The sequence below is a fragment of the Rhyacophila brunnea genome, unplaced genomic scaffold, assembly GCF_057557595.1.
Source record: "Rhyacophila brunnea isolate RB1 unplaced genomic scaffold, BYU_Rbru_1.0 scaffold_20, whole genome shotgun sequence".
NCBI classification, from domain to species: domain Eukaryota; kingdom Metazoa; phylum Arthropoda; class Insecta; order Trichoptera; family Rhyacophilidae; genus Rhyacophila; species Rhyacophila brunnea.
Genome location: NW_028232860.1, coordinates 4162438 through 4189162, shown reverse-complemented (window position 1 = coordinate 4189162; position 26725 = coordinate 4162438). Strand labels below are relative to the sequence as shown.

Genomic DNA, 26725 nt, shown 5'->3' with positions numbered 1-26725 from the left:
AGCGACACATATGTACTAAAAAAAAGTAATATTAACATCATATTTTGTACAAGTGTATGAAGAGAAATAATTTGTTTTTTTCACGATGATTTTTTAAAACTTCCATTCATACTTAATTGGCGGCCTCATTACAAACATTTTTCCCGTACAATAAACCACCATTGGCTCGCGTAGTCGAGTGCTTAAAGCACTGACTTATTATCCGGGGCTCCATGTTCAGCCCCGGTGAGGTCACAATACATGGACTGTAAAAATATTGCTGTGTTATAAAAATAAATCCCTTTCAAATCTATTCTTAATAGATAAATAAATAATTTATGTCTGTGATTTTGAAATATTTGTCTTTTTATCATCGTTTCGATTATTTTCATTTCGTTTTTTTTTTAATTTATCATCATTTTACTCACGTATGCCTCAAAACTACTACATAAAAATATTGATGTAACTTGGACAGGTTTTAGACTACATTTAAATATTTTAAAAGGTCTCAAGTTACGAAAAAAACTTCTTGAAAATAACGAACTTGCAACAATTCATCAAGAATCAGTAAAGCTGTCAGATAGCATCGATGGAGTGGTGAGGTGAGGTGTTCGCTTAAATCCAACCGTTATATATATATATATACTAAACTCTGCCATTCTTGGTGGTGTTGGCTTGTGTGTCTCTGATAATTACCTTTGGAATCGAGGGCATCCGTTGTTTGTTCTCCCAAGGTGCAGAACTAACCTGCCATTAGTAATGCCAATTGGGAGAGCAATTATGTTTAATGAAATCGCTTCGGATATTGATATATTCCACTTACGCGAGGGTGAATTTGGGTGGACGTTGTTTTATAAGTTTTTAAGATAGGGTCTATCAAAGTTCACTCTGTGTGCTTCTACTTTTATTTTTGTTATTTTATTACTTATTGTATTATTAACTCACATTTCTCTGTATTTTTATTTAAAAAATTGTTAACACTTATTTCATGTCATGTCGTGAACGCTTTAAATTTAGGTATAATTTGTTATGTTCATTATATGTAAAATAAATAAATTTATATTTGAATTTGAATTTTGAAAAACTATTATCATTATTCGCCGGGATAGATCCTCTGCTGGATGAAAGCCTCCCCTAACTCCCTCCACACTTCTCGGTACTTAGTTCTTGCTGCCACGTACATATATAATATATATAATATAGATTAATAAAATATTAATAAATTAGTATATTGAAATGAAATTTTTCTATTCCTTCAATTGTATACTTTATTTTCGTATTTCACGCAGACCAGAGTCTCCGGCGATAGTTAGTTTTCAATAAAATTTAACAGTTAAATAACCTCACCTTGACTTCGGTATAAAACTTATCCACGGCACATCAAATTATTTTGGTATAACACTTAGAACTGAATTACTTTGACCACTGCCTATTTCGTTATGTGTCTTTAATCTCAATATAATGAGGGATAACTCGAAGTGAAATTTTCCACAGGTGTAAGTTAAGTAATAAGTAATGGCTATATTGAGTAATGATATATTATTCGAAACTAAACTGCCAAAATCACAGGTAAAACGCTAACGTCCGGTCGTTAGTGCGTCTCTCGCAGACTGAATCATTCATTTACCACTTACCATCGCTCTTGTGAGCTGTGTGCATACGGTGTTATGAAATCATTGTGAGAGTAAGTGGGAAAAGGCGTGAGGAAAACCCAAAGTAAAATTGTTGCGAAAAGAGATGTCGTAGACTATGCTATGAATAAAGCCTATGGATGATACATCCTTTAACAATGTGGTGAAAATTTTATGTACCTACTTAAATATTCAAATTTTAATACTTACAAAAATGAGGAACCTACGGCCTAATGATTTTTTGAAGTTACCTACTTAGGCGCGATGCAGAACCATACTTGGACGTTTAAGTCTAAGATACGCGCCTAACTTTAAGTGACCGATTTCGAAGACCAAAGATAAGTGAGAAAAATATATCGTCACCTCAATACTACAACTAGATAACTTGATTTACACTGTTTTTGAGATAGTTATTGAATATGATTATACATTTCTTTCTCTATAAACTGATAAAACTAGGTATGTAAGTTTTGTATTATTCCCTTTGGAATTTGCGGGTCGCAAAAAACGACTCAAGTGGAATAGTACAAAACTTAAAACCATTAGAATTTAAATTTCAAATTTCATCAAATATTAAGTATTAGTAAGTCGATAGTATTAATATTTATTTAATCATTATAATATTACCGTGAAACCCCGATACTACAATTTCCAAGGGACCATAGAAAAAACGATAAATTCGGGATATATAAAATATTTAATATAAAAAAACAAAAAAAAACTCGTTTTTCTACTGAAATTTTTCGACGTCTTGAATTATTTTCAGTTTCTCGGCTAGAGTTCTAGTTTTCTTCATGGGGCATTTTTGTTGCGACTTATAAAACTTCGTGATACGAGATGCGAGGCAATACTGAGCGTCGACCGACCTGTGCAAACAAAGCGACACGACTAAAAGGTCTGTAATAGTCTGTAAACATAAACAATTCTACGAAAGCGAAATGAAAAATATTCAACAAAAACGGTCAATAGGGATATTATGTGTGACGGGACCATAATATTTAGACGATATATCGAGGAAAACGATAAATCGGGGAACGGTTAATGCGGAATTATTTAACATTGTTCTTATGGGTGTTTGGCGGGACTTTCAAAAATGAATGATCCGTGCGGGAAAACGATTTATGCGAGAACGGTAGATCAGGGTTCCACTGTATATTACAAAAAAGTGACTTAAATACCTAACAAAACAAATTAATTTTAATAAATTTCGTGGGAGCCTTAACAGTCAATAAACTATTATAAGAGAGAGTCCTGGACATATTTATATGAAAATCAATATGAAACGATTCATAATTTTAGAATGCCGGATACCTAGGGTTGTGGTATGCGAAACTAGATCATTTCAACAAGCTGGGGGCAAACGAAAAATTAAATTGACAGCTTTAATATAATACATATTATTATAAATAAGGTCAGTATCTGATATTTTGATTTCGGCATTAGACAAATTATTAGTAATCTACAGTCACCATAGATACACATAAACTTCAGCAGGGATAAATTATAATGGAAATATTCAAGACGGCAATTACTATTATGTAACCCAATATGTAAATATATTATGTAGACTTCAAAAAGTACCAACGTAATCGTAATACAATGTTCTACTATGTGTCAGTTGATATCCGTATGATAGATTGTGAACGAAATGAAATTACCTTCCGTTTCCTGTTTGCACGTTCATTTGTTTATCTTTTGAACAAGTTGCGTTACAATTAAGGTGCATATTAAAATACTTATCACTTACTAAAACACATGGAATTATATTGAAGGTTTCTTCAGTTATTTACCTGTTTAGTAATAAAAAAAACAAGGCTTTCTTACTTATATACGCAGTTGAGGGGAATGGGACAACTGGACGCCAGAACAATTGGACGCCGCACTGTCGTAGACACGTAAACAGAACGTAGACGAGGAATTTTAATCAGTTTCTATCTACTACTTAGTAGTTTTAATTCATTTTACTCTTAACATAATGTTTTTTTTTATCGCGGATTGAGAATTACCATGCCTAAGGCTTTATATAAAATAAAAAACTCTTTTTTCGTTGGAACTTAAACATATGCACGATTAAATCATTATTTACGAGTGCATATTTAAATTCTCACCAACTATTAAATCATAATATAATAATTTAAATATAAATAATAATATTATATATATTTTTTTTAAAGTATCTATAAGTACCTAACGTCTATTTATTTTCGAACTGCGTGGCGTCCAGTTGTCCCGGCGCCAAATCGTCCTAGACCCGCAGTTGAGGTATCTTAACAATTTTTTATTCAAGAAAAAGAAAAATGACAATACAAGCATCATACTATCAAATGTGACGACGCAACGGTAAACCTGGTTTGGCCACGTGCTACGGATGGTCAAGAAAGTCTCAACTTGGCCTACCTTCTCTTCAATACAACCGGTTTCCAGCGTCCTAAAAAGACACTAAATACCATCTACAAGGATAAGGTGTATACATATTATACAGGTATTCTGTCATGTTACGGAAAGATGCGAGAAGATTGTTGAGCTACAGAATTTTGTGGAAACGCCGCATGATATACCATATATTATGCTCTATGAGTCTATACTCTACAGTCTACAGTCTTACTAAGTAGAGGACATGGAAGAAAAAGATGAACAATTTGATCCGCGTTGAGCATTATTTGTAGATCAACCAAGAGTTTTGCTAAACAAATAATATGTATTTCTTATGTATGCATAACCTCGCTGGTTAGCAAGCTTTTCGTCATAGAGTGTGTCAAATAAAGATATTCTGTTCACTAAATCTAAATTAATCGATGTGTTACAATGATGTTTTACTCCGGTTTTAGTGCTAGACAAGAATATTGATAAAAATACTTGTTTTGTAATTTTAATATTACAATATCTGATTCATCGATTAAAAAAAATTCGAAACAGAGCTATTTTTCAGCTTCTAACGCGGCATGACTATGAAATCCGCTGAAGACCACTAAGATGGCGCTTCTCACGATGTAATACAAAAAATATTAAATATTCTTTTTAACCGTACAACAGGCCATGACGCCCAATGATATGAGTGTAAAGAAACACTACTGTAATTAATAATAGAAGTAAAAGAATCACAAACACCAAGGTTTTGAAAAAATCATATAAAAAGTTTCACTTCATCGGGCATCGAATGCCCCGGATAAAAGACCAGCATCTAACGCATTGAATTCATATCTCGGTGACATAATTATTAACACATTATTATTATTATAATTATTATTAACACATCATTAGCAGGGGTCGATGCTGGATGAAGGCCTCCCTTAGCTCCATCCACCTTTCTCGGTCCCTAGTTCTTTGGTATGTACCACGTACATCCACCGAACTTTATACATTCGTCTATCCAGCGGGTTTTAGGGCTCTGTTTAATTTGTAATAAAAGTTATGTCAGGATATTTTTCTTTGTTTTCTGGCCATTTGATTGTGGTGTAACGAATTTTTTTATTACGATCAAAAGTGCACCGTGACTTCGATAAGGTATTATAATGTATTTTATGATGGTTTAATTTATGAGTGTTTAGTGCTTCAGCTCTGTCAGCTTGGCCTTGCTGAATGTTGCGAATTGCAGGATGCCGATCACATTATCTGGTAGTGTCCCCATATTATGTCGGTTGAAAGAGAAGAGCTTCTCAAGTCAGTCCAACCCTCAGTTGGTCCGGTCGGCCATTGAAACTTGGTATCTACGAGGGAAAATTTCTCAGCCTTTTAAAAGTTTGCGGCATTTTACGGCGAGCGAGAGGGTCTTTTCTCATCGAAAATTGACCGTAATACTCTAATGTACGCCAACCAAGGTCTTGGGAAGTTGCTCCTGGGACACTTTCAGCACAAATTTTAAGAGCGCCTAATATTCGTTACGCCACGATATACGTCTGCATAACGGGTGTGGAGACGTAACGGGTGGTAGAGGGAAAAGCAAGTGCTTCTTGGATACCACTGGATGACGGCATTTGTCAAGCGGTTATTATAGCGATGTGTGATCTCAGGCTCGATTTTCTCGAAAGTTACATCTCTTGATTTATAATGATATAAATAGACGAGAAGGTATTTTGTGTTGCTTTCATTTAGATCGGTGCAGTCAATCATGGTGAAAGGTACGAAGATGAAAGGCACGAGGAACTGTCAGCCGGGCAATGATGTTTTTTTCATGTCTCAATCGTGTTACGAACATTATAATTAGTTTTATATCTCATTCTGCGATTGGTTCGTTAATCTGTGCGCGGATCGAGAGGAATCATTCCAAAAATATATCGTACCGGAACTTCTTCACCCCAGTGGCTGCAGTGGATGAATGGCAGAATATCGGATTGTGAATCGATAAGCGTCGGGTTTGAATCTTACATCTAGGAAATCCACATCATGTTTTTTGCACCATTTAGCTAGAAACCGGTCCAACGCATCTATTCTATACAGAAGACTGCTATCGGCGGCTATCGAGGGTAGTTTTTCATAGTTTGTATTGAGGTACTATAGTTGTTACAATAAGTTAGCCGTCTAAACTGTCAAAACTGTCAATCTCGGTCTAAAAGTTAGCACAGCCAAGAGAGGTGCTGTTAAAATATAGCACTTATTGTAAAAATACAATATCTCAATACAAAAATATGCAAAACTACCCTCGATAGCCGCCGATAGCAGTTTTGTGTATGGAATAGATACCTTTCCTCGACCATGACCAATCCTAATAGGATCATAATATGTGCCTCCACAAAGTAGAGGTTTTGTATTAACAGATTTTGTTTTTACGAGAAATGGATGTCGGCCACTTGCTCAACCTATTAGGTTCATACTCTGACTCATACACAAATTTAAAAACAATATGTTTACTTGTCAGACCCAGGATTCGAACATGGGACCCACGACGCTATTGGTTTGAAATTTTGCTAAAAATTTGCATTTTATTAAATTAAATTAATGATGAAATTAAGTTAAGTATATTATATAATTATATTTTATTAGGTATAATGTGATTTGTAACGAAACAACCACCTTATTTGGTTCAATGAAAGAGGACACTGACCACCGGTCTTTGTGGTTAGTGGTTTGTCTGCACACAGCCTAAATAAAGTAGAAAATCACAAAAGTGAAATTGAAATTGATACAATGATCATGGATTGTCGATTTTTAAACGCCATATTATAATATAAAATTGTGTTAGCTTTTCATTTATGTTTACCAGTGCTTCTTCATAATCAGATTCACTGTTTGGTTTAGATATTTTTGAGATATTAAAGCAGTTTGAGAAGTCGTTTCATTAATATAGAGGTCACAGGAAACAACATTCCTTAAAAAACAGAGCGCAAAAACGCGTTTTGCAAAATTTCGAGAAACATGAGAAGTGTGACAATTTTGGAGGACACTTAGGTCACACAGTCTGAAAATTTTTTGAAAAATTCTTGAGTAGCTCAAAATATTTACGCGCCAACCACATAGTAAATCCGAGGTATCCATAAAGGCATCTAGAAAAAAAATACATTAAGTCACTTGTTTTTGATCCATTATGTTGGCCTCCCTACAATAATGATTTATTCTGTCCAACAAGAAGAATTAGGCAAAAGCCGGAAGGCGCTGTCGTCGACTAAATAGGAGGAGCATTTTAGTTTATAATGGAAGTACTGTTAAAAATGGGAGGAGCTTGTTAGTTCACAGTTTTAACACGTAGCCAAGAAGAACTTGTTGGACAGTAGGTACATCTGTCAAAATGGAGGATGACAGAGAGTTTGTGTCAAAGCTATACTTCAACTGGGGCACGGTCTAAAACGATCGTGACTACGTGACGCGAAGATTGTGCAAACGACCCGTGCAGATCAAAACATAATTTGTCAAAAAAATTCAACATGCGTCCATTTAATGTTATGTTTATTGTTATTTTAGTAATAATAATATTAATATATTCATTGACATGTTTTCTTTTTCAAGTTAATGTGTGACGTTTTTTAGTAATCTTTACACGATTTAAGAATTAATTCCCCCGACGCCATCACAAAACAAATTGACGTGTTCACAACTCTACTTTCGCTCCGATTGCCGACCAGTCCGAAATTTCGTCGCACCCATAGTTGAAAAATATTTGCTGTTTCACTGAAGTACCGTCTTAACTATAAAGAGCTTAATTTGCATGAAAATATATTTCCTTTGGAATTTATTTATTTATTAAAAATATATATATATGTTACACTGAATGTGCGAAATTGACTATTACATGAAATGGGCAAAACTTTGGCTAATTAATGTAATAGTCAAGCCTGTTGCCTTTTATGAATTAGGTAAATTTTCTGCTGAGTACATGAATTCGCCAGGGTATGGAATTCTTGAACTGTCAACATGACAGAAGAAAAATTAAATTTAATACGGATGGTTTTATTAGTTATAATTGGACATAAAATAATATTATTATTATTAGGTTAGGTTAGGTTTTGTAATTCTGAATTAAATTATTCAACTGAATGTCCATTTTGAGGTTAGCTATCAAGTGTCAACAAACTATCACAAACATTCAATCGACCATTGCACGTTTGATACCCAAGCACGAATCAAATCGCGAAAATACTTTTCAATAAAATTCTTCCGTTATCATTTATTATAGTTCTAGATTATTTTTGCGCATAGTAAATGGATATGAACGTCATTGTAGTTATTGATTGGTATATTTTTATATTATAATCAATGACATTTGACACATTTGTTTAGTTTGATTGGTTGCAAAAAACACCACCGGAGCGCGATCACCTATTTTGACAATAGATAATAATATATTATGTACATTTTGACCAATGCATGAGCATTTGTTACATTACTATCACCAAATCCTTGGGGGATAGCCCATCCACTAACCAACAACTAAACAATACAAATATAAATTCTGTTGAGTAGGCGTCTAAGGCATCGTTTTGAATAAACAATAGGTACTCGCTTTCGTTCTCAGTAGAGGACCTTGCTGAACTCTTTTTTGGTACCCCGAATGGACTTAACTTAACAATATAACTAAACAGTCAGTTTCGACTAGTTAAACACTATTTTTATTTTCTAGAGTACTTTTAGGTACCTATGTACAAAAATAATTACAAGATAAAAATAACTTTTTATATACCACGTTTTTAGGCTAAGGCTAAAACACACGGCATACTATTAGAAAAAGAGCTCCCTGATTGGTTACAGTTACAGGTTACAATACTAATTATTACCACGTTTTTATTAGCTCGTATTCTTGTTTGCCCAGTACAATTTTTTTCTTGTTTGTCTAAAATTTGTATTGGACGATTGAAGATTTTTAACTAACTTCCCGACTAGCTAGACATTTGAAACTTTTAGAATATATCAGAACACGACGACAATGCATTCTTTTAAAATTTTAGACATCTTTAAGCAGAATTGAATTCATTTTTAGTTAATTCTGTTTTGTATGTTTCGGAAAATATTCGTAAAAAGTAAAACACTATTATTGGTTGCTAAGGGGGTCCTAGCAACTAAATTATTAATATATACGTGCGTTACTATGGAGATCAATATGAAATGTCAAAATGACATTTCAGTATTCTATATAAGTACATTTTTTTCGATCGTTTAAGCTAGTCAAGTGAAGTTTATATGATCCAACAGAAAATTTAAAAACGTTGTTTATAAAAAGTTATTTTTATCTTGTAATTACTCCTGCTACAGGTCATAATATGACTACATACTAAATTGGCAATACTCGAATAACAAATTGGAAGACAATAATAAGCTAATAACTTAAATATTTCACAAGAGAATAAAAGAGAAAATATGAAACGTCGCCAAACATAATGTCTCCAATGTGTCAGTTATATACACACGTCAATGGTAATGAGTCAGAACGAGCTGGTGGAATGGGGTCGCCGAATATTCGCAGCATTGGTAGGCATCTGCCTTATGCGTGGGCCGTTTTCTTACGGCCTCGGTGACGAGTTGTCGTCTGACGACCAACAGCAACTTTCTTCCGTTCGATTAACACAGGACCAGCGCGGGATTTATGCAGCCATATATAATAATAATTTATTTAATGGTGCCATCTGTCAGTTCTTGTTAATCGACATTGTATGAATTAGGTGTTGTTTGCAAGGCCTGAACAAAAACGAACCATAAGTACGAATGAGAAAGCATTCGGCACGTTTAAGTCCCGTTTACATGGTTCACTTTTGACGATCATCGCGGAGGAATCATCCGCAGTGATCCGTGAACTTGTTCTACTTTTGATCATTTTTTGATCACTGCGGTTGATTCCGCGCATGCGCACTGTGCCTCTGAGTACTGTCATCATATTTACATAAGTACGTAAACTGCCATTTTGAATAATTGAAAACAAACCGGTTAAATAGATGTTCCTGCATTCCACATCATATTTGATAGTACATATTGATTGTAATAAACAAAGTGTTGTTTTGTGGTTCTTGGTTGCTGTTTCTGTGATTTCTGTGTTCGCTATTTCACTTGACGCAATTTTGGAATTAATCGAGTATTTCACTTTCGGTGACACGTATAAACAAAAAGTGAATGACTGAATCCAATTCCCTGAGGAGGATCATCCGCAGTGACTCGTATAAATGAGCCTTAACATATCCGCAATATGCGTTAGACCTCTTAGAGTAAGATAGAATTTCTACGGCTGAATTAAATATTTTTTGGAAACGACGCCGGTAAATATGGATTTGAATGATTACATCATTTAAAAACTGCGACTATGTGTTGCTGAAATGTATTGTTCTTGTATCATATATAAAGTTAGTGGTAATTATTTTTAGTTGATTTAGTAGACAATATGTTTAACTATGCTGTGTTTAAATTTGGTAGCCGTACTGAGAAGCAACATGATGGTATAATATAATGTTTCATAGTTAATTTAATACCTAATAATAAAATTGATGTTCTACTGTACGTTATACGCGAAACACGGTTTCGTTGTGTCGAATAATAGCCACTTTCTGTATATTATTACTCTGAGGTTGTTTGGGTATAACTTGATTACTGCTTTTTAGGTTTGGTCACTATAGTATTATGAATGCTTAAAAGCTATGGATATAAATGATGATATGTGAAAAAACATAGCGGTGAAAACATGACCAATGACCTTATTATATTTTGATCACTGATAAAGTGACATTATTTTCTTAATTAATAGAATTATTTCAAATCTAATTATTGTCAAATTCTGTTTCATTTAAAATGTATTCTCAATGTTAAGCTGAGCAAAAAAATACCGAAATTTATGGAACAATTCAAAGTTTAAAATTGCTCTCTTGTAAATTAGGTTAACAGGTTCTGCCCAAACACTATCGAATTATTACAATAAATCAAAATATGTAGTCCTTAATAATATGCAGTCCTGTGATGGCCAAGTGGTAACGCGTCGACTTGTGAAGTCATGGGTGTCAAATTAACGCGTTATTTTTTCAATGTATGAGTCAAGAGTAAGTGGCTTACATCCATTTCTCGTAAAAACAAAAATCGTTCAATACAACTTCACTCTGTCGACGAACATTTAAACTTATTAGGATCAGACATGGTAAAAATGAATTATAGCCTAAATCGTCGGTGTTTTGTAAAAAGTGCGAATCAACCATTTCGAAAAACAATAATATGTAGGTACCTCACTAGCTTTGTTGTGTAAAAACGGCGAATTTGTATCTCCACAGAAAAGTATTTAAAAATGATAATCGTATAGGCGAATATCCACTTAGTATTACGAATGAAAAGCGAATGTGACATATTAGGCCTTTTAAAATATTATATTATAAAGACAGTATTTTTTCTAAGCTTTATTATAAGCTTTTTAGATATCCACAGGTAAATAATAAATAAATGTCAAAAGTTAAAAATCCTCCTGTAAAATAGCATTTTAGTTAATTCGCCCTTTTTTTACAAAACAACGACGAGGTCGCCCGTGCCTTACGCCGGCTCTGTATCGCCAATGTGGAATGAGTAACACCTCCGGCTAGTCGCATCCGTCGAAGGAAAGTAGAATGCAATCGATTATTGTTATACCGAACATGCACACGTGTAATTAAAAGTTTAAACCAATTTCAGTACGCGTCTATTGTGTGTCTATGCAGATTAGATTAACCAAATAATATGTTGTCAGTTCAAAGATAAGAGTAGTAAAATGTATTTATTATCATCATCTAAAATTAGTGAATAAATATTCTGAAATACCAATAAAAGAAGTAGGTAACTATTTACATACATTCTTTTTTATATACGTTATTATATTAACATAAATCATCGACAAATTTTCATTACTTTCACAAAAATAAAATTTCAATAATTAAACAGAATGGTTAAATTTTAAAATTTGCAAAAATATAAAAGAAAAGGTTACATGTAATTTGTACGTATACTATACGGTCATCTCTATAGCACCGAGATGAAAAAAATACGCGTTGTTCGTGGAGCATTGCAGACAATAATGTACCAATTTTATTACATTCAATTTGAACATTAATTTGACATTAGTTTCAAATATCTGATAATAATGCTATCAGTACTGTTAACAGTGCATCTATTCTATACACAGGACTGCTATCGACCGCTATCGGCAGCTATCGAGAGTATTAACACTTATTGTAACAATTAAGTACAATAAGTTACTTATAATTGTTACAATAAGTGATATGTTTTAACAGCACCTCTCTTGGGTGTGCTAGATTTTAGAGTTTTGACTGTTTAGACGGCTAACTTATTGTAACAATTATAATATTTCGATACAAACATATGAAAAACTACCCTCGATAGCTGCCGATAGCAGTATTCTGTATAGAATAGATGCGCAGATATTAAATTTGATATTTTATTTTACCTAACCTAACCTAACAAATATTCCAGTATATCAGCTATTTTACAACGTTTTTATTAGGTCGTATTCTTATTTGTTCGGTGGTTGTTTATCCAGTAAAAATCTTGCAATATTTTTTCTTGTTTGTTCAAGATTTGTATTCGACGATTGAAGAATTTTAACTAACTTCCCGACTAGCTAGACATTTGAAACTTTTAGAATATATCAGAACACGATCCCAGTGCATTATTTTAATACTTTTAGGCTTTAGCCATCTTTAAGTAGAATTGAATTCATTTTCAGTTAATTCTGTTTTGTATGAAAAGTTATTTCGGAAAAAGTTTACGTTAAAAGTAAAACACTATTATTGGTTGCTAGGAGTCTGGGGTCCTAGCAACTAAATTATTAATATATACGTGCATTACTATGGAAATCAATATGAAATATCAAAATGACATTTCAGTATTATTTCTATCAACTACATTTTTTTTGATCGTTTAAGCTAGTCAAGTCAAGTTTATATGATTCAACAGAAAATTTAAAAACGTTGTAAGTATATAAAAAGTTCTTTTTATCTTGTAATTATTAAAAATTTGTTTGCCCCTGGCTTCCTGTAAACCCACAAGAACCGTGTTTTATTAAGACATGAATTTTATCTCAGTACTGTACGACCAAAAAAGGTTGGGCGGTTTTTAATATAAGACCATATATTTCCGATACAATATTTCACGGTGAAGTGTGATACAGCGAACTGCATACGTACAAAAGAAAACGTTGTCTGTAACCAGGCTCGTTTACGAGAGCCCTTTGCTTGTCTTAAATGTTACATCGTTGGTTAGATATTATTTTTTGAAATCATGGATTGCGTACTTTACAAAAAAGTGGTTTCATTGTATCCAAGATGCTGCAATCCTTTCATATTGTTATTAAATATGTCGTTGCGTTTTAAGCCATCTGTACGCATTTTAGTAAATTGCGTAAAACCTATGTACATATTTTAGGTAAGATTTCAAAATGCTAACTGTCTTTTAACAATAGCATATTGTATCATATTCATAACCCAAGATTGTAAGTACACGAAATATATCACAGTTTAATAATCATAATATTTTATTGTTGATGTCTTTACACAGGAAACACCTGCGGAGTTACCTGTTATATAAATAACCTTGCCCTCTGTGAGGCGTGAGAAATAACTGAGATTCAACACACTTTACTTTCACGTCTGTATAATAAAAATATATTGCATTGAGTCAGTGGTGCAGTTGTAAAACACGAGGTTATACGGTACCATAGTAATCTACCCTAATTATAAATGTTCGAGTCTTGCAAAAAGATCGATTCAAGTAGGTAATAAAAAATCGATTCTATAATGAAAGCGAAATAATGATATTCATACATTGTTTTTCTACGTTATACATCAACTTCTAAAACCTGATCATAAATAAATCTTAAATCTAATGGATTTAAGTTTTACACTATTACATTTGAGTTGTTTTATGCGACCCGGGTTTCGCCTTTTGACATCTTCAGGCGCTGTGTATACTCACCAAAGGCAAACACACACTAACCCGGGTCGCAAAAAGCGACTCAAATGGAATAGTACAAAATCCATTAGAATTACAATTCAAATTCCATCAAGTACCTTCGGACGATAGTTCTGTTTTTTTTTCTTCAAATCAAAGACGAAGGTACGTCTCAGTTTGGAGCGTAAGGATTCACATATTCTCTTTCTCTCACTCCTGTGTCAGGCCGTGAGTGATGCAATACGAATTAAGTGATACTACGCACGCGGTCACGTTAATTTGAAACGACTTCTACGTAATCTGATTTAATCGAATAAAAATAGGATTGAGCTCCTTCAAAACATCAATGAAATCATATTTTATAATTTATAACATCTAAGTGTATACGCTTTTTACATTTTCATGACTCAAATTCTTTGGGGTTCTGTGCATGGATTTACTGGCAACAATTGTGTGTAAATTAAACTATCGCAATAATAACTGTTCACACGTAATAGTAGATACTGAATGTCTTGCCAATATTATCATTCTTCAAGCCGCAAGCGTAAACAAAACGCGTTGTTGTCATTGTATGGTGCTATTTGATAGGTTGTGAAAATTGGCAAACGTCATAATACGCTGCGCGGTGTAGTTCGTATTTTTTTCCGGCAGGTTCGCCACTGTCGTTCTACTGCGCACGCGTGTAGTATCGCGTGAATATTCAGAAGCTTCTGAACTTTTTTGATCCATACATGCAAACTTGCACGATAATACAGGTTTACACGTGCATTTTCTTGTTATGGCCGCGATAATACGTATTGTCAGCAGTAAATCGATACATCTGTAAACGGGTATTATAATTAAAAACTATAGTATTATAACTCAGGGAACTCAGAAATAATGAGAACTGAAATACCTAAAGAGTAAGGAGAAGTAGGCAACCGATCTCGGGTAAGGCAGAATACGGGATAAACTTAAACACGTGTCAAGAATACGTCATACGCCGAATAGTGACAACTGCTCTCCGTTTATTCATTGACGTTCATTTAATATTGGTGTATTACACACACTATTGCACGTGCATAATAAGTGTTTCATTTTCGTATGACACTCACACATTCAAAACCCTGCATCAAAATGTAGTGTATTGAATATAGCCTATCGGAATTCTATTTATTATCTGTTCTGTGCCGCGGATCAACGCGTTGGACATGCCTGGTCTAAATATAATATAAAACAATCATAACAATTTACCACTAAGTGAACCACTTTCTGAATATTTCTGAATCTCAAATGCTATATTAATAAAGTTTTGAGAACCGCAAATTTGATTTTTTTTCTATTGTTATGTTATAATAACGGCAATTCATTATAAACAGTACATAAATAAACCAAATTACAATGTGTTCCGAAACTTACTCCACTATTAAAATCTCATTATTTCATAATGGCATTACTGTTGACAATACGTTTTTAATTTTACGAGTATTTCAATTTATTTGCGAAAGTTTTGTAAGGAATAACATTTTGATATCAAAGCGTTAAGCTATTTCTAACACAAGTTTATAACACATTACAATTTAATCAAATTAAATTAAATACAAAATAATTACAAGATAAAAAGAACTTTGTATACTTATACCAAGTTTTTAAATTGTCTGTTGAATCATATAAACTTGACAATTCCATGTATTAATAAAAACTTTTTATTGTACTTGATAGAAATATTGAATAAATATAGAATACAGAAATGTCATTTTGACATTTCATATTGATTTCCATAGTAACGCACATATATATTAATAATTTAGTTTCTAGGACCCACTTAGCAACCAATAATAGTGAGTAGTAGAGGAGAGTTGGAAATACTGTCACCAGTTTGTGTACTCAAGTCTCGGATGCAAACTACCCATACTCAATACGAGTGGCCCAATAAACTTGTTCGAATGCATGCGATGAGATCATGCGAGTCGCTCACTACTTGGTAGACTTTCAAGTATTTTTTAATTTATTAGTCTATGCACTCGAATGACATAATCGTATGTATGAACAATAGGTCATAAATTTTGTGTGACACAGGAAAACATGTTTAAAATTTAATAAAAATCATTGTAGGTATGTATATTCATTTTAATATGTTAATAAGAATATTATAACCTAACATAAAAACAACTCATAAATATCTGTTTAAAATTTTATAATAAATGGGACATTTCAAAAAGCGATGGAATCGGCTAAGTATATTTTTAGCGATTCTATTAAAGCCGATATTTCAAATACTAGTAAGTATTTTGGAACAAGTTTCGATACCAAGTATTTTTTTATACTGGTAGTAAGTATACTTAGTCTTCAAAATCGACCAGTTTTCCCACCTCTAGTGAGTAGTAAATATTATTTTTAACGATTTTTTTCCGAAACATACAAAACAGAATTAACTGAAAATGACAATTCTGCTTAAAGATGGCCAAAAGTATTAAAAGAATGCATTGTCGTCGTGTTCTGATATATTCTAAAAGTTTCAAATGTCTATCTAGTCGGGAAGTTAGTTTAAAATTTTGGACAAACGAGAAAAAATTTGTACTGCACAAGAAAAAAATCTGTACCGGACAAACAAGAATACGAGCTAATAAAAACATGGTAATTATTGTTGTTTGCCAAACCCAATGGGTGTAGTCAGTGGAGGCCCATTTATGTTCTGCTTACGATTGAACGTGGTAATTTAGGTAAGTACTATTATTTCCAATCTAACTACGTCGGTGTACACACACCGTATATATACCAGTGACTCTCAACCATTTATACGTAACTGTACACTTTCAAAATTATATTTTTTTTGCGGCACATCGAGGAATGTTTAATTATTACTATATAGGTGCCTACCATAGACTATAGATACATGTGCCTACCAATTTTCTACTTTGCATTATCTATACAGGTTAGTTTTTAAAATTTAATTAAACCCCGCCTAACCAAACCATAATTAGGTATCATTACGTGCGATTCGGCAAAATAGTGCACACTTTTTCAGTCATACTTTTCGTTGAATAAAGAATACTTACATATCACAGGTGGTATTTGTTAGTTTTTTTTGAATTCATTAAGCCCTGTCTTCTCCAAACCGTAATCGATAAAAAATATTCTTCTATGTTCTATAAATAACCGATTTTTTTTTACTATTATCTACTATGGCTTGGACTAATGTGCACTATTTATGTCGGATCTTAAGAGCCTACCTCCACCCTTCGCCACTGTGATCAATGCGATCATTTATAATTTCATGCACCGTAGATCAGACGAAAAAACAATTCACCTTTTGTTCCAAGGGGTACGAACACAGAACAGATTAATAAAATAGCAAATATGAATGCGAGTTTCGTTTACGTGACAAACATTAATGCATATTTATATTATCGTAAACTGGTTCAGTGCATCTATTCTATACGCAAAACTACTATCGAGGGTAGTTTATCATATTTATGTATTGAGGATTATAATTGTTACAGTAAGTTAGCCGGCTAAACTGTCAAAACTGTCAATCTCGCTCTAAAAGTTGACACAGCCGAGAGAAATGCTATTAAAACATAGCACTTATTGTAACAATTAGAACTAACTTATTGTAACAATAATAATACCTCAATACATAAATATGATAAACTACACTCGATAGCGACCGATAACAGTCTTGTGTGTAGAATAGATGCGCTGGTTCGTAGAATTTTCCATTTCGAACGCTGATTTAAGTTCCTACAACTATACGTATTAAAACATAAAAGAAAAGCAAATTCCGGATGCGTTGCACAACAAAATAAGGCAACAGCTCAAATTTATTCCGAAAGATCAATTGTTGGCATTTGAAGATGTACCTGCAGGTAACAGTGCAGCGACGGACTGGCATTCATACTGAACGATGATGGATTACGTATGTACGCCAGGCATTCTAAACTGGTGATCTGTAAGCAATCTTTTTTTTTTTAATAATTCAACGAAATTCATCATGGCACGCTTGAATAGTATCATCTAGAACAGGGTTGGCGAACCTTTTTACGTAGGCGTGCCAAAATTTCCCAAATATTATTTTTTGACTGTCTGACGTGCCGTACAGTTTTTCACGAGGGAAAAATACTTTTTCAAAATTCTATCAAAGAAATGATGATTTTCTGGATACCACTCACAGAATATAGCACACATGTAAATTTCGGTCTACCAATTTTGAAACTGTCTGCCAGAATTTCTACTACTAGTTTTTGTTTCTTATTTTGTGCAGTCATTTTCAAATGAAATTGTTTGTTAATGTATAAATTTGATTGGTTCTTTAAGCATAAATTGACACCAGAATAGTTCCGATCAGATGAGGCATACACTCACTACAGTGGTCTCAGGCATTGTAAATCGATCAAAATTAGAGGTTCACGGCGCGGCATCCCCCGTCGCCTGATGAGGTTAGTGCGATAATAATATATGTGACGCATGATGCCTAAGAACCGACCTATATAATTATAAACATATTTAAATTAAACGTAATGCTTATTCTTGAAGAGTATTTGTCTGCAATTTTTTTATACAATACGATCTGTCATTTATTATTATATGTTTTTTTTTCTCTTCAAACGCGTGCCATGCAAAATCATCTCGTGTGCCATTGGTCCGCCACCACTGATCTAGAATCTTAATGTCTTTGAATAAAGTATTTGCAGTTAAAACACATAATTTATAATCATTTATGGCGCCCTTAGCGGGTCGTGGCCTCCGAAATATGTTATATCTTAAAAAATAATCCAGTGCCGATGTTTTACAGTTTACAGTTACTTTGGCCGAGTATTTTTGCGATCATTCAGTAATTTCCAAAGTTAGTGGGATTTATCTCTTCTCTATTCTCTCAATTCTTTTCTATGGTATGGAAGTATGGACGCTAAACCAAGAGATGTCACGGAGACTTGAACCTTTCGAGATGTGGCTGTATAGGCGCATCCTCAAAATTCCTTGGACTAACCGGGTGACAAATGTTGAAGTTCTCAATCGAATGGGGAAGGACCGAGAAGTTCTACGTAGTATCAAAACCAGGAAACTACAGTACCTCGGTCACAATATGAGAGGACAAAAATACAGCATTCCCCAACTTGCCATTCAAGGAAAGATCAATGGGAAGCGTAGCGGAGGACGGCGCCGCATTTCGTGGCTTAAGAACCTCCGTGATTGGTACGAGTGCAGCTCCACTGAACTGTTCCGAGTAGCAGACGACAAAGATAAGATCGCCTTGATGGTGGCCGACCTCCGCTAGGGGATGTCACAATAAGAAAAAGTAGTGGGATTATATACATTTAGACATTTAAATCGTTTTTTTCATGTATTTGTCATATTATTCTGCTTGTATAAGAACAAAAATCGCATTATTAATCGTTTCTACTTTTAATGAAATTCATTTCTTTACCTCACATTATTTCTATTGAAAAAGATTTTGTGAAACTAGATTATCGACAATAAGCAACAACAGATTAAAAAAAAAAAGAAAACACATTTTTAGGCTTGTCACCTAATACGAACTGTCATCATAAATCTAAGAGCCATAATGATAAATTTACTACGCATAAATCTCCAATGCAAAATGATTTGCAGCTAATGTAATCATGTTTGTACCTTCTTTAGCATGATAAAAAGTAAGACACCCCGCAGGAATCGAACCTACATCTCTCGGGTATCGCGCCCATTCACATAGAACCACTATGCTAAAGGAGTCATAATTAACTAATAGCTTTTAATACTCACTGAAGTGCTTTCCAAATTGAGCTACTATTGGTGATCGGCTTTTGTATTTTAAATCAAAGTAGGTATTACTTTAATTACTAACTAAGATCTTTTGTTGTAACTTACTTGAACTTGTTAATAATTTTTAATAAACTATTTTTTATTCACCGAATAATTCACAAGATTTAAGAATGTAACATTCTAATTTTTGAAGCTTTTGTTGTAATTAGTAAATCTTTTGTGCTTTCCTGTGATATTCAATAAAAATTTAAATGTTAAATATGTATGTACTAAACATAAAATAACTTTAAATTAAGTGTTAGTTAGTTCCTTAATAATAATGGTATTATTTCTTTTAACTGTATCAGAAATTGTTGTAAGTATAGTAAAATCGCATTAAAGTATTTTAATTATTATTAAAATAAGAAAGACACTTGGCATATTAACCGACTTTCATTAGACAGAAAGAAATCAAATATATTATCATTAGCGATGTATTATTTGTAGATATTATGTGTACACACAAAACAGTGTCGAAGCACCTGAATGGAAATTGGGGCTAATCATAGGTCGATGGCTGCATAGACAGGTTTGTACGGCGGAATGTTTCTGAGATCTCAGCGCATTTTTTAGTTTGTAGCTATTTTCGTTAATAATCTTAATGATATTATTACAAATATTATGACTCTCTCATAGTTTCCTATTCATTAATCATTTATGAAAGTAATACAAGACCCAAGGCACACGTGCAGTTAAGGCCAAACTTTAATTGCATACCTACCTGCATCACAATAATTGTAATGATTTAAAACCATCCTAGGGCAATACCTTAGGTAACATATAATATTATTTACACACACAATTCAGGACAGGATAGGTAAAAAAATCCGCTACGTATTATGTATTTATTTATTTTATTTATTTAAGAATACAACACATTGTGGACATAACAAATCTAAATTCAAGACGTACACAACATGAGATTTACATTATAACAAATATTACCCTCAAAGTTTCAAAAACAAAATGCAAAGTACATCATTGTCTTTAGAGTCTTTAGGGAGTGCATTTACTAATCTAGCACACCTCGTTAATGGTACCTGATAGGCTTGACACGAGGAAACGGTTCCGATCGAGAATAAATCATGGCTGCGACCACGTAAGTAATTGACAGGCGCATAGAATGATGTGCACAATTATTAAATACCTAGACATGACAATGATCATGCAAATAAAAAAATATCAACATACATTATATTTATTATATTATTAATAATATTAATACTGACGACCGAGGGTACCTACTTGATGAAATTTAAATTTAAGTTTTACACTATTCCATTTCGTGTCCGGAAATTTGTACGTACGCAGTTCGACGTATTACACTTCACCTTGAAATGTAGTATCGGAAATATATGGTGCTATATTAAAGACTGTCCAACCTCTTTGGGTATAGGACTGAGATAAAAAATCATGACTTAATAATCACGGTTCTTGTTGGTTTACAGAAAACCAGCGGCAAACAAATTTTGGAAATAGCCGATATACTTTATCTTTATATATTATACTTTATAAAGATACGATACACTTTATTATTTGTTAAGTTAGGTTAGGGTTTCATGCTTCAATTATAGTTGTTTTCTACGTAATTCTGGCTGAAACGCTGACGAAAAAAATACAAAATATTTAGTTAAATCGAATATTACTTCTTCTTCTTTTTCGTCTGGACCTCATCAGTGAGGATCGTGGCCCGGATGATTTGCTATCGAAAAACCTTCTCGACGGATTGGCCTCATTTCTCTTTGTATTTTACGCAAGGCCTGTGACCACTGGAAAACCCGTGGCTCTCATAAATTGGTGCAACAATCTGAGTCATCAAATGATTAGGTACTTTAATATTCTGATGCGGCATGTCTGAAATACAAGCAGCGCGGACGACACAAAAGGACACTAAAGATCCTAATTATTAATACCGTTCAACCATGCGCATTCAACAACCACTTTTGGATACAACAGCTCGCAATAACTCGTAGGTGAACATCTGCAGGCCATGTATTTATTACTAGTCTCAAATTTTGGAGTGTCTGGGTATGGATAATGCATCATGAAAAGGGTAGTATTCCTCAGTTGAAGCGACGCGAAGCTAAAACTAGTAGGCGGAATAACTGTGCGCCGCCTTAAATATCAATAAAAATATATGGGTTTCTTTTTCCAAAATGGACCCCTCTTACCCATGCCTACCTGCCTACTTCTAAAAGTCACTCGTCATCACTGCTGTTTGGCGTTGCAGCAGATATGGAAGATATTGCCAAAATCATCGCGGAATGCCGGTAACAGATATGGCAAAAAGAATAATCATTTTAATATGTATGTTTGTTATCAAAACAAAACAAAAGAGCGATAATAAATTCCAGCATTTCCTCAATCATATCCAGATCAGTAGGACCTGTTATGATTTGTTAATTGCGACAATATCGCTTCTAACACATGTGCTGTATTTTCATAAATTGGAAGGACAATGCATGAATCCTCACTCACTCATCGAGTCCGTCACGAGACGCACTACTATTATCATGAATCCTTCACTCGACATAGCCAACCGTCATTCCACTCGAATCAAGTCTCTCAGTTTATTAATATAATCAATCTCTTGATCACATCGATCTCACCAGTACATCATTACCCACGATTATAATAAGTATTCTTGTATCAAATGTGCAAAACCAGGCTAAAATCCAGAAAAAGTTTTATGACGACAACTATTATTCCTCTGACCGTCCCACATACTATCCGCATGGGAGGCGAACCTAGCCTCTGAGGATCTCGAAGATTGGGTAAAGCTAGCAGAGCATCTCCCACCCGGAGCCAGTCTCGAGTACCGTACATGGAAAGCCCTATACAAACTGAGAACCATGGTATGGCGCACCCGAGACAACATGGTGACATGGAGATTCTCTGATGACCAAACCTGCGAGTGTGGCGAAATGCAGAGCATGGAGCACCTATTTTCATGCAAGGCTTGCCCAGTAAGCTGCAATTTCGACGAGATCCTACAAGCCGAGGAAAATGGTGTTGACTTCGCAAACTTCTGGAGCGACACATTGTAGTTATTGAAGAAGATGACACGATGAAGAAGAAGAAGAATCAATAAACACTCCTCCAAACATCCATGCAATAGAGACTTTATCTCCTCCACCTCATTTATAGCCAAAGATACAAATTGTTGACATCTACTGAAATATGTATGCATTTATAAATCGTTTTATAATAATGACGGCATTTTCCAAAGTGCCGTATCTCGTTGAGAAGTTAACATTTTAATTCGAATGGGAACACAGAAATACAACCGACTAAGTCAATCACAATCACGCCAAAAACAAAATGAATCGTAAACTCGGTCAAAGATCGTATTATTTTCTATCCATAAAAGCGTAACAGTTATTTTATCTCTCCGTCAGGTATTTTGATTGAAAAATACCTGCGTTTTGGACACGTTCTGCATTACGTTTGCGTAAAATAATATAACACGTACATCACGGGTTCCAAACCATTTTCTAGTCGCGATCCCAATTCACAATAGCCAATGAACCTGCGACCCCCGTCACGTTTGCTTAAAATATTGAGCGAGACAACATTGTCAATCATCACCTTTTTCTCATAATCTGAATTTGTAATCACAGTGGCGGTTTCTATCAAACAAATGGGGCGGTCGCTGCATTATAAAATACATTCATCTTAAAAAGATGCTTATTTTCAGTAATTTACATCACGGAAACATAACCATTGCTACATTTTTATTAAATTTTATCGCGTAGCAAAGGTTTTGTAAGGGCAGTGAAATCTCGTAGTGTAGGCAGGCCATGTGTTGCAAAGGGGCGTCACATTATAAAATACAGCGAATGAGGGAATGAATACAAATATTGCAAGTTTTGAGAGCAGTGCCGGTTTTCCACGAAGCAGACAATGCTGTCACTTGTTTGAAAAATGATAAAAACATATGACAACACAACTATTGTCGTATTATAATACATATTGTAATGGCTGTTTATCGCACAGGCAACATTCTCACAAGGGTGCCTCCAAAGCTGTCAGCATAACAGACCTCGGCGTACCTAAAACCACTACTTCTTGAGAGTTTCATGGAAATTATCTAATTCTCTGTAGACGTTGTATGTCAATTTAAAATTATATTAAATTATTTGTCTATTTAAGACAATATATAAAATAGGTAAGTAAAATGGTGTCCGATTCTTGTGGCAGTGTAGGCGACTCATTTAGGTATTGGTATTGTTGCTTTCAAATGACACTAACACCGTTCCAAAGTGATTTCGTCGTGGCCGCAATGCCAGAAGAATCTGTTCTTCCTCTACGTAACGTCACCTAAACTAACCAAACGAATTTGCCTTGCAACTTCAGAGATTCCCTCATGTATCAAGACCTATGGTTTGAGAACTAGTGACATTGATAATAGTCACTGAGGCAAGAAAAATATTACAGCACTAAAAGAAAATAAGTCCCTTATGTGGTAATTCAGTTTTTTTTGTTATTTTTTATGCTGTAACCGTTCTATTATTGTTTGCGCAATCAACCGTATCTCGATAAAAATCTTCTATCTTGTTGTTTTTCAATACGGCCTGCATAATATTCACGTGTTTTTTAACGTTTATAATATTTTATTTATAGGTACATGTTGTATACAGATTATATTGAATTGCACGTCGCGTACTGTCACGCTGTCACGGTGAGAAAATTAGTCTATGGTTTCATCATTTTGCAGAATATTTTGAACTGTAAATTCTTTGATTGAGAGTGCCAACTCTAATGTATTAGTAATTTTGAATTATTATTAATTATTCATGCTAATTTCTATTAATTTTAACAGTTTCTACGTGTGCGTACGTTAAAATTACTTGCGATATTATATCCATAGATAATATGTTGAACAGAACCCAACCTGCAAACCATAGATAATAGACAAAATTCTTAGTGCCAACCGCTAAAAACAAAAACACGCGATTCGTCACGTCACTGACGTCACGTGATAGTCCGCGACATGCACCATCATATATTTCGCTCTTAAGGATTGTTAGACCAAAATAAATTCATTATGAATATCATAATGACTATATCAAAGCAGCCCGATATGCGAGGAAATATTAAATTCGATTCAAATTCAGAATAAAGAAAAAAATAATTTGAAACAAATGAAACTAATTTTTCTGTCAGAACAATGAATAATTGTTTATATCACAATTTACTCATCTCGATGTATTTTGGACTATATTATTATAATGATAAAACTAAACATAAAATAATGTCTTATTCCAATGAGTACATAATTTTACATTTTCCAAATATTGTAGCCTGAAAAACATTATGTAGGTAAGTACTGAAAAATAGTTATTACTTAAATTATATGTGCAAATTATATGTTTTTCAAATCATGAAATAGATTTATTGAAAGGTTTTGGAAGACAATAATATGCTCTGTACGTTTGGATGATTTCATTAATTATTATTGATTGTTGAAAAATACTTTTATATAGGTAGGTACAAAAAACATTTTCCTTGTCAGTCATGGTTAAAAAATAATGATGGTAATAGAAAACAGTTTTATGGATACTTTGGGCAATATTTTTCTGTTATTTTATATTATAGATACCAGCAGAACGTCCCTAATAACTAATAATAATTTAGATACTATTTTGTAAATCCTTGGATGGGATTTTCACTATTTTAACAATAAGATTTTTGATATTTTTAGATACATATTGTTTGGACATATTGTCAGGCGCGGACCGGACAACCTGGAGAGACTGGTAGTTTTGGGTGGCCTCCAGGGAAGGCGAAGCAGAGGAAGAGCGTCTGCGCGCTGGAGCGAACAAGTGAAATAGCTGACTGGGGGCACCGTCCATGCTGCCCCGAGAGAAGCGGAAGATCGAGAAGGATGAAAAGTCTTGGTCGCTCAAAGGATGGCGAAATTCAAATGTGGTCACGATCCTCAGCCATGAGTGCATGACCAAGAAGAGAGATACATATTGATTATTTATTTACAACACTTAAAGAAGTAAATTATTATAGAATAATAAAATGTATTTAATTGCAGGTTCGCACCCACGATGGGCGCGTGGCTTAAGCGCCAGTCTATAGTGTCGAGGGTCCCGGGTTCGAATCCTGGGTCTGACAAAGTACACATATTGTTTTTCAATTTGTGTATGAGTCAGAGTATGGACCTAATAGGTTGAGCAAGTGGCTGACATCCATTTCTCGTAAAAAAAATCTGTTAATACAAGCCTCCTCTCTGTGGAGGCCCATATGATCCTATTAGGATCAGACATGGTCGAAAGAAAAGAAGAATTGCAGGTTTCGCATTGTGTTTCTAGATGGCTTCCAGTAAATCTACAGTACCGATGTACTTCTCTTGATAACGAGCATCCATGCATAGCAGGCAGTGGGTAGTGGTAGTAGTGGTAGTGAAGGTAGGCTGTTTAGATTCGACAACCACAAAAATGTCTTGTGATACGCTCCATTAAGACCGAGTGTGGTGCGGGGCGGTTTTGTTTTGGAGGGCGTGTTTGTGTTGTTTAGATTCGACATAAATAGTGCACACTAATGGCATATTTTTAGATATTTTATAGATAAACAAATATTATTTGACTATTATCTACTATGGCTTGGATTAGGCAGTTTTTAATTGAATTTTAAAAACTAACAAACACTATCTTCACATTTGTAGTCTTAGTTCAATGAAAACAAATATTTTTGCCAGACAACGTTGGGTCTGCACTATTCCACTACCCTTCGCCACTGATAGCAGGCATGCCGTATTAGAATCAGAAAACTATGGCGAGTTTCCAATAAATTTGATTATCAATAAAAAATCTATACACAATGTCCCAAACAGTGGACTATGATGTATTCATAATATATTAGTACATATTATCATAATACATAATATAGTATTATCTTTCACTTCCTAGTTGCAAGATAAGTGTACTTAAATCGATTTACGCACGATAGAACAGTGCAATAACTAAGTTACAATTATTTTGAAGTGGGTA

The 26725-nt window shown here is 34.0% G+C and overlaps 1 protein-coding gene across 2 annotated transcripts in view; it reads right to left on the bottom strand.

Annotated features, from left to right (window-relative positions):
- LOC147071104 (putative epidermal cell surface receptor) overlaps positions 1 to 26725 on the bottom strand; it is a 142757-nt gene that overhangs the window by 104004 nt on the left and 12028 nt on the right. The window lies entirely within an intron of this gene.